Here is a 14,257-nt window from a genome sequence, read left to right on the forward strand (position 1 = left end):
TATCTCAGATTTCTTCCTTTAAAGCATTTCATCTTTTTTTTTATAAGAATGGCTGGCTACTCACAGCTCTCAGCAGAACCCTGGAAAGATCACAGAGAAGGTTTGAGGCAGTTAGCCAAGGTGTGAATTTGGGTTCTGTGTGGATGAAAGGGTTACCTGGGAATGCGTAGAGTTGTGTACCTAACATTGCCAAGGACTGACCACCTTGGTCTTTGTCTGATCCCACCAGGGCCTCGGTTGTCACACCTGTGACTCTGGTCTTTCCAAATGCAGTCCTTAGCTCTAGCTAGCTCTTCACTGCTCTGTCACCTTTGCTAACTTCAGGTGATTGTGGCATGTGATTATGGCAACTGCTGGCCTCCAGCATGGACTTGCCCTACTACTTGAGGCCAAATCACAAGGCTCTGAAAGCAAACCTACCCCAACCTCACTTTCACACAGCAGAACCCTGGTCACTAGCTCTTTTTTTTTTTTTTTTTTTTTTCAGTTCAGGGATTTGGGTGCTTAGGGACACTGAGGAAGTTATTCTTTCCTGAGGCACTTCAATTGACTTCCCTATCTGACCCTATAACCAAAGAGGAAAAGATAGCCACTTTTTATTCTCTTTTGGATGTGGCTATAGTTCAGGGACCTCTACTAGGAAATTAGTATTAATTTGTAATTTTATATCTGTTTCTTATTTGGCTACCAGAGATCTATGTATGTAATTTGAGAATTTGAGATTGGCTTTTCTCTGTCTCTCTCTCTCTGTCTCTCTCTCTCTCTCTGTCTCTCTCTCTCTCTCTCTCACACACACACACACACACACACACACACTATTTCACCTCCTGGGAAATTTCTTTGAATTATTTACAATCTTCCAACTATGAGAAATTTGACTGGCACACTATCCTCAAGGCCCACATTGTGGTATGTTTGTGATCCCCTAGATCCCTATGGAAGGTGCCAGAGAGAACAGAGAGAAAAATCTCTGCTGCCAGAGAACACAGAATGTAGTAATGCAAGGTTTTGTGTTAAAATTTGATTTCGGAGGTGGTATGATTATGAGTGTGTCTTTAAAGAAGGTTTTGACACTCAGCATAACTGTACATCGGGACTTGACATCTATGTCACAGGACTGAAAGAAATTCCTGTCCACAGCAGTGCACCAGACTCCCAGTGTGTCTCATTCTTAGCATTTCCCAAACAAGACCCAATCTCATACTATGTAATCACTCCAAATATTTTTTTCTCTACCTACTGACCTACAGATAGTCAATAGCTACTTTCTTTCCCGTTGTCTACAATGCATGGGATGTCATGGCTCCTCCCTGTTTTATATGCCCAAGCCCAGTCACCAGTCTCCACTGATTCTAAAATTCTTTCCTCTAACTCTGCTCCAGATTAAGCCTCCATCATTTTTCAGTTCAGGTGCTAAATTGTCTTTGTCCCTGTGATCAACAACAGGTTTTTACCTACTAGTTGATTAGAATAATCACATTTGTGATCTCTGAATATAGGGTCCCCTAGAGGTTTATGTGTAATGCAAAGGCTCTCGAGTAGTCAGTTTAAATGTTCTGTAGGTGAAGTCAGCACTGGGGGAGGAGCCACTGCTTGTTGGTGGGCTTTCTAAGAAGGGGTGGGGTTTGGAATGGGGCAGGAGTTAGACCAACTGAATAGGTGTGTCCTTAGGTTACTCAGGGACTTGCCCTTAAAGAGGACTTGTTGAACCAGAGTCTGTCTTTCCATGGCTTGAGATGCAGCCCCTACCACACTGCCATGTCATCAGTAATGCAAACCAACATGGCTGCCACATAGTGGACTTGAGCCATCAAATTGTGAGCTGAGCACACTATTCTTTCTCTATAACTAGCCAGGTGTGAAGTATGGTATTGGTAACACAAAACTAACTCAATACTCACGTGAAAGTCAGGTTCCAATCACTTTCTGGTTTCATACCCTCCAGGTTATCCTCATTTTTAGAGAAATTTTAAAACCTTTCAAATGTCCCCTGTAGAAGAAAAGTACTGTGATAGGCCCCCCAGATTTTTAGACACACTGAAAAGCCACAGAAATAAAGGCAAGGGGGCATTAGTGCAAGAGCAGTGAGGGAGGCAGTAAAGGATCTGATACTGGTGTATATTTGAGAATTAGTATATGATCAAAACAGTGGGACATATTGGGAGGGCGATGCTGGCAATTTGGTGATAGTGCTGAGTGGAGTGCTTTCCATTAGTATATTCCTGCTTAACTCCATGTGAATGTGAACTCCGGGGAAAATAAAGATGATATGAATAATAAAACTGAAATGTTAACTGAAGAAAACACAAAGGGTAGGAAGAGATTTCTTAATGAATGCCCAAGGCACCATCCATAAAGAGTAACAAATGAGTTTCTTACATCAAAAATTAAGCATTCTTGTTCATCAGAGGCAGTGCAGACAATGTTAACACATTGTCATGTCTCCCTCAATCATAAATTTCTCACCACAGTGACCTTTTCTCTCTGTCTCTTAAATATACAACACCTCTTCACACTTCTGGTTGAATACATCTACACCTTCCTCTCTGGGTTATCTAACCAGTGCTCACTCATTCCTTAAGTCAAAGTCAGAAAGTTTCTCCCTGACCAAGGCCTTTCCTACAAATAATTCAGATTATTCATGTCTGCAGTTAATACGATCTTGTATGTAAGAGACCATAAAGTCTCCACCAGAGAACCCTAGCAATAGGTAAACACCTTTAGCAAAGTGGCAGAATCCAAAATCAGTGGACAGAGTTCAAATCTCTTGTTCTGTTTCAATAACAAACATGCTTTATAGAGAAACCAAGAAAACAATCCCATTCACAACAGCTCTGAAAATTCCTGAAATGAACCTTGCTGAGAAAGTAAAAGACATCTGTAAGGAAGTTCACAAAAAAGAAAGACATTAGAAGATAGAATGTTTCTTTCATATGCATTGCTCAGAAGGATTAACAAAGTGAAGATGGCTGTATTACCGAAAGTGTTCTGCCAATTCAATGCAATCCTCCTCAAAATTCCAATAATATTCTTTATGTATAAATACAAAAAGAAATCCCTAAATTCATAGAGAAACACAAAAGATTGTTTGGAGAGCCAAATAATCCTCATTTCAGCAATACTACAAAGCCATAGTAACAAAAAATATGTTATTGGCACAACAAATAGATACAAAGATTGGTGGGATAAAAGAGAAAATGCAGAATTAAGTCCACAGATATAAAGCCCCATGGATTTTCAGAAATATATCAAAATACACATTGGAGTAAAGACGGTGTCTTCAACAAATTGTACTGAGAAACTTAGCAGCTCTATATAGGTGCATGAATGATCTCATCCCATATGAAAAGAACTTCAAAATTGATCCAAGGCCTTAATATAAGAATTAAAACTTTGATAGAAATAGAAATATATTTACGTAAGAACTGAAACTTTGAAACTTAGCAGAAAACACAGGAAAAACACTCCAAAATACAGGCATAGGGAAAGACTTTCCTAAAAGGACTCTGATAACACAGGAAATAATGCCAAGGATTCAAATTATCTGTTCTGCATAACACAGGAAACTCAAATGTAGAGGCAGTCTACAGAACTAGAGAAAACTATTTCCTAGCTGGCAAAAGGATTGATATATGAAACATATAAAGAACTGAAAAAGAAAACACTATTGCTGATTTAAATGAGAATGACCCCCATAGACTTATATATTTGAATAATTGTTCCCAGTTGGACTGTTTGGGAATACTGAAAGGTATGGTCTTTTTAGAAGAGCTATATCACTGGGATCAAGTCTTGGGGTTTTAAAAGATGTCCACTATTCCCGATGTGCCTGTCTACCGCCTGTTTGCGGATAAAGATGTGAGCTCTCCTTCGTTCCATCACCTCCGACTCTAAACCTCTGAGCCCATAAGCCCAATTAAACATTTTTTTAAGTTGCTTTGGTTATAGAGTTTTATTACAGCTATAGAAAAGAAACTAAGACACCACCCAAATAGCAAACAGCCCAATCAATAAGTGAAAGGGCCTTTGTCAAAAGATGAAGTAGAAGTGGCCAATAAACATGTAAAAGAAGAAAGGCTCAATGTCATTAATGATCAAGGAAACGTAGATTAAAACTACAATGATTCCTTATCACCCCATTTATCAAACAAACAAAAAATACTAGCAAGGACGTGGGGAAAATGAAACCCTTATATATTAGCAGCAGATCCAGCTACTATGAAAATCAGTATGATGACTGACACACCTTTCTTTGGGTGCCAAAGTGGTGGGAAAGATGAGAGAAGCTCAGGAGAACATATTAAAACATACTTTGTTTGAAAGTCCCATGTACTTTGTGTGCTAATTTTGAAAATTGAAAATAAGAAAAGAAAATAAGTATAGAGGTCCCCACCCCCAAAGAAGCTGTTCCAATGGTGTACCTACCACTTCTTGGTGTATACTGAAGGACTCATACCACAGAGATCCTTGCCCACCCATTTATTGCTACACTTTCCACGATAGAAGGGTTATGGAATCAGCCTAAGTGGGTATCCATCAACAGATAAACAGATCAAGAAAATGTGGCATATTACACAATTTTGCCATGAAGAAAAATAAACTTGGTGGTGCACACCTTTAATCCTAGCACTTGGGAAGCAGAGACAGGTGGATCTTTGTGAGTTCAAGGCCAGCCTGGTCTACAGAGCAAGCTCCACAACAGGCTCCAAAGCTACAGAGAAACCCTGTCTTGAAAAAACAAACAAACAAACAAAAGAAAAACAAACTTGTGTCACTTGCTGGAAAATAGATGCAACCTGAGATCACCGCATTATCTGAAATAATCCCCAAAAGTATTGTATTTCCTCTCATTTGTGAGAGCTTGATTTTTTTTTGCAGTTATGTAAAATGATTTATACATATATAATGTCAAATCAGGCAGGAGTGTAGAAGGGAGACTAGCAAGTGGGAGCGGGGAGAAAACTATAAGAACGACAAGGGATAGGTGAGTATAGAATAAGATATACTTGAAATAAATGGTCTACATGAAGCACAGTACTCTGTATGATTATATACCATTAAAAACAATGACAGAGAAAAGGCCCCCAAAAGCCTGAGTAAGCCTTAGTCTCTGCAAGAGCCTTCAATGCACCTTCTCTGCATTCACCAGTCACTGCACACACTGCAGTTGCAAATGCATTTTTATTTATGGGACTTTAAGTTTATTACCCACCCCTTGTAGACCGGTGAGCTCCAGAGGATTAAAAGACCACCTGCTTAGCATTTGGCAAGCATTTCCTGCTTCAAAGATACTAAGAAAATATTAGTTAAATAGATGCAGAACAACTAAAAGATGGGGCATTTGACACCAGATGCTGCACGGGTGCTACTAATCCAATGGAGGTTTCAGACATCCTTTAATCTTTATCTTATCAAAACTCGAGGGTAAAGATTTGCACTGTGGCTTCTTGCCACCCAGGGGCTAGGAAATTCAAATATCCTTTGTAGCCCCACAGTTCCTTGCACTGAATCAGGTGGTAAACAAATATTTGTTGGTTAATGTTCATCCTGCTGCCACCTCCCCATCGCTCCTGCCTCCTTCTTCAAGTGGTCACATTACTCACGCTTAATGGTTTGTTTTTATAAAATCTGAATAGCCAGCTGGGTGGTGGTGGTGCACGCCTTTAATCCCAGCACTCGGGAGGCAGAGGCAGACGGATGTCTGTGAGTTCGAGGCCTGCCTAGTCCACAAGATAGTTCCAAGACAGGCACCAAAGCTATGCAGAGAAACCCTGTCTCGAAAAACAAACAAATAAACAAAAATCTGGACAGCCACTTTCAGACTCCATTTGACTGTTGTGTTTATTGACAGTGATCACTCTCTGTTGACTCCTAATTTGATTTGCACATTCAGATATTCAGCAAATGTTTATCGAAACCCTAACGGGTGCCAGGAATGTACTGGGTACCAGAAGAACTGACTGTCTTCTTGTAACATTGGCATGTGACCGTGGTGCCTGGAAGGAATCCTTGGGACAGAACAGTTCATCACCAGCAAGTGTTGAAAGAGACTAAGAGGCACCCAAATTTGGGCACGAAGCAGAGAAGCTGAAATAGAAAGCTGTGCTGGAATAACTGGACTGCTTCCCAGCTTATTTTGAGCAAATGATTCAGCTTCATTATTCGATACTGAAAGAACGTTGTAAAACAATAGAAATCCATCTAAGCACAGTTATAAAAAATGCCTCAGGAGAAATTGAAAGTCATATATAGTATTGTTTGTAAATACCTTCTTTTCAGGTGTTACCCATGTAAAGCACCCACTGAAAAATAATGATGCTTTCCAAACACTTGGTGAGAAAAACTGAAGAAAAACTTACCAATGACCACTTTGAAAAGATCTAAGGGCAAATCCAGTTTGCAACTGTATGCTTTTAATTTCTAGAGCACATCCAGAGTCTGTGTTGTTTCAGTGTTAAACGTGGCACTCTGTTTTGTATGATACTGCCGAGAAGCCAGGAATTTCTGATTACCTCTGATTTCGGTCAGCTGACCAGGGAATAATAATTATGCCTAAAGTAGCTTAGATGAGGGGCCAACACTGGGTCCCCTGAGGTAATTCTTCTCATATATCTAATACTATGAAAAAGTTGGGGAAAGAGAAAATTTCTCATACAATCAAGCAAAGAGTAGAATCACTTGTCTCTGGTATCACGCCCTTCTCACCTGCGTAGGGACAGATGCCACTCTAGGGACTCGTTCTAAAATTCTAGAGCTTGGAATTTGGTAGCCTGATATGATAGTGAAAGAGCCACTTTCTGTTAGCTTCATTTTCTCCATCTACCCCACATCCAGACTATTTTACTAACACTTGATGTCAATAAAATCATATCATGATACAATTAACAAACCAACGCTGGTAGGTTACTGTAAAGTCTTCTCCTTTACTCAGATTGCTTTAATTTTTGCCTAATGCCCCTTTATCTGATCCAGGATGCTATCTAGAAAATCGTAATGCACTTGCCCCCCACATCCCCTTAGTCTCTTACTGAATGTCGACAGTTTCTCAGGTACTGTGTTTAGTTTTGCTTTGATGACCTTGAGTTACGAGAAGTATGGGTCAGACATGAAATGGACTTTAACTGAGATTTGCCTCATGAGCAGAGGGAGTCATGGACTCAGAGGAAAGGACCACCGCTGACTTTCAGTGGCATTATCTTTTCAGTGTACCAGTGACACATGCTATCAATGTGATTTATCGATGATGATGTTGTTGACCTTGGTCACCTGGCTGACACACGGTTTATCATCTCCTTAGCTCTGAGAAATTGCTTTGTCTCCCTCTTATATCATTCAAAGAAAAGCATTATGTTCAGTCCATTTGAAGAAATCGAGAGTTGTATCTGTGTGAATTATCTGGAATTCATCTATAGAGGATCCTTTCTACCTCTTCACAGTTGACTTAGCTATTCATTTGTGTATACTTGTATAGATACATGGATATTTATTGTATGTTTTGGATTATAATCCATCATGACTGTATCTTATTTCTTATGTTGTTTGAATTTGGTCACTTGGGAGTGCTTTTCAGTGTCTCCTGTGTCCCTTTGACATGCTCCCATCATGAAAGTATTTTGGATTCTGATAGTATTTTTTTAAGACATTCCTTCTGTCATTAACACTGCTCCAGGCCCAGGTTGAAGATTCTGTGTTCCTGTGTTAGAATCAGCAGTTCTCTAAGTCAGTGGTTCTCACGACCCCTTTGGGGATTACATATCAGATATCATACATATGAGATATTTACATTAAGAGTGGCAGTTATGAAGTAGCATTGAAAATAATTTTATGGCTGGGGTCACAACAACATGAACTCTATTAAAGGCCTGAAGTGTGAGGAAGGTTGAGAACCACTGCTCTGCTTTCTTCTAACATAGCTTGTCTGTTTCCTTGTTTACTGTGCTAAAATGGTTTCACACACACCCCTGTGCACACAGTTTGTACTTATTTCTTACTCTTTTGCTACATTGTGTAGCCTGAACCTTACCTCTGAGGTGCAGAAGCTGAGACCCAAAGCAAAGTGACTGACCCAAAGTCGTACAATTATTACGGAAATGAAACTGTGATTCAAGTCCATCCTGGTGACAACATTCAACCTTTGTTCCACAAAGCCCAGCATCCCCGGGGTACCTACTTAGCATTAGATGAAAACACGTGTGATTCCTCTTCCCTTTGTGTGGGGAGGCAAAATCAAAAGGCCAGCCTGGCTCTCCTTGGGACGACTCTCCGCCGCATGTCAGCAGCTGGTTCTTTTCGTCTGAACTCCAGGCACACCGCTCAGAGCCCTCCCGAAGTGTGGCTGTTGTTTGTGCGCTATCTTGTGCTTTCCCGGTTATGATCTTCAGAACAGATTGCTAACTCCTCACCAGGCAGGGAGAATATACCGCAGCGCGGGATTATCCAGATCATATCTTATCTTACACACCAGGCTACTACATCCTGTCAAAACAGACTGTGGTGAGCTGGGGTTGATTCAGTGCAAATATTCAAATCTGTGCATCTCCTACTAAGAGAGCGTAAGTCTCCATTGAAGTGATACCACATTGTTATTATAGTTACTTGGCATTCACGGTGTCTCCTCCTGGGCTGGGAACTTCTAAAAGATGAAGGTTATTCATGTTTCCCATTCTCCAGAGCCTGGTACGGGATCTGACATGAGCCAGGCATCTCATTAAAGTACTGAAGATCCCTAAAATAAGCCCCTGGGATTGAGACTAGCAACTGCCGGCTGTTTCCTTGCATGCAAATGCGCCTGACTTTCTTCCTGAGCTGGACATAGCATACGGTGACTCGACAGACTGTACATAAACTGGCAGCTGCAAGAACTCATCCTTGCTTCCTTCCAAAAAGACGTTAGAACAAACGAAGTCATGTGGCCATCGAGAAGAGAATAAGCAGCGATAGACAAAGAGAATCAGAACAGGTTTGAAACATATCAAGGAGGTAATGAAAGGGAACTCAAAGGGCAGAGCTTGAACCTACTAGCCTTTCAGTAAGAGCAAAAGAGATGAAAGCAGTCTGGGGTGCAGAGCCCTGGCAAGCCTTGGAAGGCAACATCTCTATAGGCTTGGAAGTCAGGCTAAAGTTTGAGCAGCTGGAGCATCAGTAGTACCTGCTGTCTTTCAGGTAAAATGAGGGCCATCTATTGGGTCACTTCCAGCAAATTATCAAAAGCTGCCCTCTCACTAAGCCTGGTCAACTCTTTGGTCTTTGTGATTCCTTTCCAGGCTCCAGCCACAGCTTCAGCCAAGGCCTTGTCTGCACAGCTTCTCACCTAGTAAGACCACACCTCCTAATGCTTCCCAAACAATTGCACCAACTGGGGACTAGGCATTCAGATATATCAGCCTATGGGGGCATTCTCATTCACATTGCCACAGAAATATATATTCCTTGTCTTGACTGTAAAGAACACATACACAACCATAATACAGTTGAAGAAGAGTGATTGATTCAGAGCTAAGCAGAACCTAGACCATTGCAGAAAGTAAGAGAGTAACATCTAAAGTGGTTAACACTGGAGATAGCAGAAAAGGACTTGCTGGGCTACAGGGTGCAAAATCCCTGCAGAGACCTGTGAATGTATTCTAAGCCCTCGCAGTGGTGAAAGACCTGAATTATGGCTCTTCGCTGTAAGTCTCACAGGTTTGACATTTACCTGTTCTGTTTCAATATAAGAATAAATAATATATTTTTAAATGGATACTATAATTTTAAATGTCAGCAGGATAGAGCCATTCGGTGTTGAAATGACCTCTTACTTACCGTAGTCACTGGAGGGGGGCGTGAATGATGTTCATGTCCATGACCCCAAGATGTCAAGAAAAGAATGCACTGTGTTCTGTAAGGTTGCTTGAGAGAACTGGAGAGATAGGGAGCTGTTCTCTACCAAAGCTTCTGTGTGCTACAAGGTCCAGCACAAAATACGGCATTTGGCCTCTTTTCTATACTTCCCAGGTAGCCTCACCTATGTCTAGAAGGTCAGACTCCCTGGTTTTTGCCATCAGATGGGTCTGCGGATTTCTTTCTGCCCACACACTCAGCTTCCTTTGGGTTCCTTGTCCTCGTAGGTCACCTTCAGGTCAGCTTGAGGGTCACTGTGGTACATGGATCAGTGCAGGGAGCAGAGAAAAAGCAGAGGGCGGCACACACTGGCATCTCTCACTTCTGACTCCGCATGCGTTCTGATACAGCAGAGGTCTTGGGAGTGCTTACTTGGCTGGTGTTTTTCTGGCTTCCTCTCAGATGCAGTCAAAGAAAAAATTGAAATTCACAAGGACTCAGCTGCCATGCGAGGCTCTTCCCCTTTGCGTATTGGTTCATGTCCTTTCCCCGATAATCTTTCTATTACAAGTAAAGTTGAAAGTTATAACAAAAGTACTGGACAAGAATGCTGATGTATACTATTTTGCTTTGTTGATCATAAGAAACAGGCAAGCAACACGAGTCATCCTGTAAAGGTGCCTGACTGCCTCACTAGATCCTTGGAAGCTACGTGCTGGAAAAAGAGAACTGACTTCTGCAAGTTGTTCTCTGCCATCTGTGCACACACATACACATATGAATCAATAAATCATAGGGTCCTAACACTATAGAACTATAGGCAACTAAGGAATGCTGAGAGCAGGACCAAAGCCTTCCTCAGGAAAGAATTTTGAAATAGGTTATTCAGTACCAAATAAACAGCCCTGAAATTATATATATATATATAGATAGATAGATAGATAGATAGATAGATATACACACACATATGTGTGTGTAACATTAATGTAGACTCAGCAGATCGTATTTCTACATATATATATATGTGAGTATGTATGTTTATGTGTGTGTATCACAATTAAAGAAAAGGAGGTCAGAGGCACTGAATTTGCAGACATGGTGCATGGGGAGTCTGGAAAGAAGTAAAGGAAAAGGAGAATTTGTGAAGTCATATTTTCATTTCAAAAATAAAAATAAGTCTATTAAAAATTAAATAAGTAAAACCATGAAAAAAAACAAATGGTTATATAATCTCTCTTACTATAAAATCTTGAACAAAGCTGTTATGAGGTACTGTTCATGGCAGAATGATTTGTCTATCAGCAAGAACAGTCATGTAATGGAAGATGCTGGGATTTGAAAGACAATGGTCAGTTAATGGCATGTTTAGAGAAAGGGAGACTCTTTGAAATGTTGAAGCTGAAAATGCTAGAAGTGGAGGAGATTCCTAAATCATTGTGCAGGGAGCAGAGAAAAGCCAGAGATGCATGAGGGCTGTCTTCCTCACTTCTTCCCCTTCCTCCCTCCCACCTCCTTCCCCTTCTTCATTCCTCTTCCTTCTCCCGTCTTCCCTTCCTCTTCCCCCTTCATGACCCCTTTTTTTCTCTTCTGCTTCTTGCCCTGATAATCACTGAGGGCTGCATCCATACCTGACGGCAGATCATGTCTATTTTAACAATTTTATGTATAAGTTAATTTTTATTATAAGAATACGTAAAAGCTTAACAATAAATTTTTCTATTGTCATGTAAAGAGACCAAGGCCTGGAATAATTATTTATCAGTGTCACAACTTGTAGGCAAATGGTAGAGCAGAGATGGGAAATTAGCTGCTTTTCAGGTCTCCTACTGAATATCCAGTACAAGTAATTGCTCAACCATGGTATTGATGAGCTTCACAGTGACACAGATATTGATGGCACAGAATGCCATGGCTGCAACATATGCTCTCAAGGTCACTTGGTAGTCAGGGTGCCTAGTTTTCTGGTTCCAGACCCCTCTTTTCTCTATAGAGCCACTTTGACAAATGCATGGAGAACTAGTTTAGAGCATTTACTTCTGGAATTGTAACCCCCTGTCCTGGTTCCATTTTTCCAAATTCAGACTTCATTTCAATGTTTTTGAGATCTAAATAGAGCTAATAAGTGCTACTAGAAGCAATGGCAAAACTATTTTAGTCTAGTATTTGTTTCCTTGTAGAATATATATATATATATATATATATATATATACACACACACACATATACATATATATGTCCTGTGTGCTTCTGACTGAATTAAACTAAAGATAAAGACTTTTCTACATCAGGAGGAAATTTAAGTTTTAAGCCATTGTGGAGATTACACTGATTCCATGTTACTTGATGAATTAGGAGTCATCCTCTCTACCCCAGACACTAACTAGTCCATAGCTCACATCCAAGGTTAACTGTTTCCTTATGGCCTAAAGGTCATGGGGTTTAGCAATTCGTTTTATCAATTTGCCTTAGGTGAGAGACACTGTGAGTCCAGGTTGTGGGTTTCTGTTGGCAGCCAGGTCCTCCCCTCTTTTCCAAGGGAGAAACCTACCTCTGACCTCGGTTTTGGCTGTTGCTCCTATTGTGTTTTTTGTTTGTTTGTTTGTTTCTGTCAGAAGCAGATTCTAGGTTGTGCTTGGTGATCAATCAATCCCTATCCTCACGAAGCACACAAGGAAAAATACATTGGACGCCCAACCCACACTACCTACCTGACATTCATTTTTCTTTACAACATGCTAAAACCATGCCTCTGCTCCTTCTGAGTGCCTTCCTAAATGCCTGCTACACCAGGAAGTCTCGCATGCCTCTCCCTGCTCAGCCCAAAGTTACAAATTACTCCCACACATCAGGAAGACTCCTCAAACATTTTGTACACCTAAATCACTACCATAGTTCTCTATTTAGTAAATTTTTATCCATTAGAAAGCAAGACTTTGGCCAGGCAGTGGTGGCACACTCCTTTAATCCTAGCCCGTGGGAAGCAAAGCAGGCAAATCTCAAGAGTTCAAAGCCAGCCTGGACTACAGAGTGAGTTCTAGGACATCCAGGACTACGCAAAGAAGCACTGTCTCAAAAAACAAAACAACAACAACAACAATAATAAACCCAGGATTTTGAGGCACAGACTCAGTTTGTCTGTCTTACAGAATGTTTTTTTATGACATTTGGGAGGATTCATTACAGTGCTGTAGTAATGAATTTTGTGGGAGGCACATACCATTCAGTGACAGATTTAGACAAAACTCACTGCTAAGTTCTTTTTAATTCTTCCAATAGCAAACAACTGATGCTACCAGCAGGTGTTATTAAAAAGGAAAATTTCTGAACCAGAGAGACCTCCCACTCCTATCCCAAACTCCCTTTAAAAAAACAAAAACAGCCGGGCGGTGATGGTGCACGCCTTTAATCCCAGCACTGGGGAGGCAGAGGCAGGGGGATCTATGTGAGTTCGAGGCCAGCCTGGTCTACAAGAGCTAGTTCCAGGACAGGAACCAAAAGCTACGGAGAAACCCTGTCTCGAAAATCCAAAAAAAAAAAATAAATAAATAAAAAAATAAAAATAAAAAAAAAAAATCTGAACCAGAAATTGACAAGTCATGGCTTTGAATTGCTTATGTTAAAAACACACACACACACACACACACACACACTCCGAAGTTTTTTATTGTTGTTTTGTTTTTGTTGGCTTCTTGATTCATTTTTATTTGTGTTTCTTACCTTTCAAATGACTGAGAAAGACAGAAGAACATCATACTTTATGACACATTAAGTTTGCATAAGATTTTAAATGTAAAATGAAAGCAATATAACATCCAAAGATTATGTCCGACCATGGTGACATTTTCTTGGCACAGAGCCACGCCTCTTGGTGCACCTACTGAAGACAGACTGTGGAGCAAGATGGCAGAGGAGAGGAGTGTCAGCAGAGATCACACATCCCACGAGGTTTAGGAGCAGGCTTTTCATAACAGTATGCTATGTCCTGTTCTTAATTTTGTTCAAAAGTAGGAAAGAAGCACAGTGTGGAAGAGGAATATGGAGTCCGACATGATAAAGGTGGCCCAGAGTATTTAAAGGAAAAGAGCCCTAGGAAGGAGAACAGGAAAAATGGGAAGGCAAAGATTTACCTGAGGATGTCATCTCTCCCAGGCTAGTCTCCCCTGCACCATTAAAAAAAAAAATTTAAACTACAGTCTCCCCTCCCACCTCCTTCTGTTCCCTCCCCCCACCTCCACCAATCTACTCCTCACAAAGGATAAGGCCTCCCATGGGGAGTCAACAAAGCATGGCATATCAAATTGAGGAAGGGCCAAGCTCCTAGCCATTGCATCAAGGCTGAATAAGGCATCTTACCTCAGAGAATGGGTTCCAAAAAGCCAGCTCATGCATCAAGGACAAATTCTGGTCCCACTGTTAGGGACCCTCCAAACAGACAAAG

General features: G+C 40.8%; 1 protein-coding gene across 2 annotated transcripts in view; it reads left to right on the forward strand.

The window, feature by feature from the left end:
* Sgcd (sarcoglycan delta) overlaps nucleotides 1–14,257 on the forward strand; it is a 682,952-nt gene that overhangs the window by 522,405 nt on the left and 146,290 nt on the right. The window lies entirely within an intron of this gene.

This window comes from Microtus oregoni, unplaced genomic scaffold (assembly GCF_018167655.1).
Source record: "Microtus oregoni isolate MIOR12 unplaced genomic scaffold, Mior012 000027F_ref0000203, whole genome shotgun sequence".
Taxonomy (NCBI): Eukaryota; Metazoa; Chordata; class Mammalia; order Rodentia; family Cricetidae; genus Microtus; species Microtus oregoni.